Source organism: Hordeum vulgare, chromosome 7H (genome assembly GCF_904849725.1).
Source record: "Hordeum vulgare subsp. vulgare chromosome 7H, MorexV3_pseudomolecules_assembly, whole genome shotgun sequence".
Lineage (NCBI taxonomy): Eukaryota > Viridiplantae > Streptophyta > Magnoliopsida > Poales > Poaceae > Hordeum > Hordeum vulgare.
The window spans coordinates 131,945,858-131,948,677 of record NC_058524.1 but is presented as its reverse complement, the minus strand read 5'-3'; the positions used below and the strand labels follow the sequence as shown (position 1 = coordinate 131,948,677).

At 44.8% G+C, this 2,820-nt stretch overlaps 1 long non-coding RNA gene across 1 annotated transcript; it reads right to left on the bottom strand.

Annotated features, from left to right (window-relative positions):
* Window positions 1-209: 209 nt before the first annotated feature.
* LOC123411408 lies at window positions 210-1,636 on the bottom strand. Its single transcript, XR_006613258.1, has 2 exons — window positions 846-1,636; window positions 210-751 (listed from the first exon to the last, which is right to left on the bottom strand). It is a non-coding gene; the product is annotated as an uncharacterized LOC123411408 (long non-coding RNA).
* Between the last annotated feature and the right edge of the window lie 1,184 nt (window positions 1,637-2,820).

The following is a 2,820-nucleotide window of genomic DNA, read 5'->3' as shown; positions in this document are numbered from 1 at the left end:
AGCTGCTTCCCCTGCGTTTGCGCAAGGAAGATGGAAGTCCCTCCATCTCCTCTGGCCGATCCGCACAGCAGCCACCCTGCCGCGCCCAGGACATTGGCCGCGCCACGAACTTTCTCCTTTGAGGAGCTCGCGGCGGCCACAAGTAACTTCAATCACGACTTTCGCGTTGTTGGTTGCAATTGGGAGGGTGTTTACAAAGGCTACCCAAAAGCATCAACCAGGTCACTTCTTTGTCAGTTAGTTCATATGTACATACCATGATTATATGATTGATCGATGTGAGGGAAAGTTGATGATCAACATCTGCATATGTAGGTCCTTGCTATAAGGCTGCAGCCTGCTGTTTATCCTCGTCATCATGCATCGGCAGATCAAGAGAACATGGTGTTTCTTGTACATGGTCTCGGGGGCAAAAGTAACTTAAAGTAACTTGGTCATTACTAATGCATTTGGATGACACGACATCATTTCCCTCCTATGTTAATTAGGAGCCGCGTGGTGTGATGATTCAGGTCGATCAACATCATGGGCGAGGCGACACAGAACCTTGACTACGGTGCTGATGGGCGCTCTCATGTCCGACTTTTCTTGGATGCAGAACGAAGCAATTGTCACAGCCTTCTGCAAGTCCAAGGACGGATATCGGCCCTGCAGCGCTGGGTCTGCCATCCGGCAGAACTGGCTCCTATCTTCCAGCAATGGCTCGGCCTGATATCCGCAGCAAACACCACATCACTTAGATCATTCATGGCTGAGCACGAAGCAGCAAAAAAGTGAGCCAATGGATTAACATGGAAGGGAAATGATGTCGTGTCGTCCAAATGCATTAATCATGACCAAGTTACTTTATGTTAGTTTTGCTCCCGACACCATGGGCAAGAAACACCATGTTCTCTTGATCTGCCGATGCATGATGATGAGGATAAACAGCAAGCTGCAACCTTATAGCAACGACCTATATATGCAGATGTTGATCATCAACTTTTCCTCACATCGATCGATCATGTAATCATGGTACGTACATATGAATTAACTGACAAAGAAGTGACCTGGTTGATGCTCTTGAGGTAGCCTTAGTAAACACCCTCCCAATTGCAACCAACAACGCGAAAGTTGTGAGTGAACTTACATGTGGCCGCCACGAGCTCCTCGAAGGAGAAAGTTCGTTGCACGGCCAATGTCCTGGGCGTGGCAGGGTGGCTGCTGCGCGGATCAGCCGGAGGAGATAGGGGACTTCCTTCTTCCTCGCGCTAACGCAGGGGAAGCAGCTAGCTAGTCTCGAAGCCATTGCGCTTAGAACAGTGAGCGAGGAATTTTGGGTACTTACGTGCGTGATGATCTGGGCTGGGCCTTCGATCGGGTAGATGTGCGGATCAATCAACCGAGTTATGATGAATGTCCTCGGAGACAGCGAGATCGAACCGCTCCGGCTGACGATCTGCTTCAAAGCTCAAACCACTGCTTCTTGCGGTTTCGAGGATCCAGCGAGGGTTATGGCTTTGTGGGGGTGATCTCGCAGGCCGGATGAGCTAGGGGAGAAAGGAGAGCAGGCGAGTCTGTATAGCGCACGCACGCACGCGATGGATGCACTCGCCGCGCCGGACGCCGGCTGTATATATAGCATAGGAGGAGGAGGACTGTGTCTAATGCCGAAATCGGAAACAGACTGCTTGCGAGATAGAAAAAGACGGTACGTATGTACACCAGCCGGTCACTGCAGTATGACCGGAGGCGAGGAGTGGAGTGTGCAAAATGCTAGACACACAGGCTTAGGTGTTCTACAAACTCCTTCCAAACTTTAACACACCCTCCTAATTTTAATGGGGTGGACCCATGCCTCTATTAATGATCAATTAAAAACTCTCATGACACCTGTAATCCTCAGATCCCGCAACACTTTTTATACGTGTAGCAAAGCTCAGGAGATCGTCAATCAAAAATGCTATAGACACATCGACTGTCCACTCACAAATTTTACGGACTGACCGACTTGTCCTGTTTTAATTGGCGAAAGTAAACCTCTCCTCCTAATTATAACCCCCCCTCCCACGCACCCACCCATTTTAACTGGTGGGGCTGTGCGTCCAGGCCCGTAAAACCCCATACTTTTCTGTCGACGTAGCAAAGCTCTGAGGAGGGGTACTTTGCCACACTATGTTTTTACAAAATTTATAATCAATTAAATTTTTTGCATGCTTGTGATGTTTGATATGGTTGCTACTTGCTTGTGTGGTTGATTGAGTTGTAAATCACAAAATTATTCTCCTTTCAAGAACTCATCTACTTGCCCTCAAATCTTTGCCCAATGATCATGCCATGTGTATAGGATCAAAAACTATTTTTATAAATTATTATTTCAACTAAAAAGCATTTATTTATTTTAAGCTTTAAAAAAATCCTGAGTTGAGGTTTGTACTACAAGTCCTCAATCGAGGAGAGATGTCTTACCCCAAAGATTTTATTTGGATCCTATTATCAAAAAGGCTTTCCAAAACCATAAAATGACTATTTTTAGAAACTATTTTCCTATTTTATTTAAATATTTCTTTCTGAGATCACAAATGGTATTTCATAGGAAAAAAATATTCTATTACTTCAAAAATATTTGGGAAAAAATTAAGGAAAATTGAGTGGACATATATTTTCCATATATAAGATTTTCAACACTTGGCCATGTTCAAAATATTGGACAAACCCCCTCAAAACCCTTTCTGCCTATTTTAGTCTTTTGAAATATTTCCATAGGAAATATTCTCATTCAATTCCAGAAAAATTCTAGCAAGTCACACATGGTATATGTGGTAATCCTGTAAAATTTTA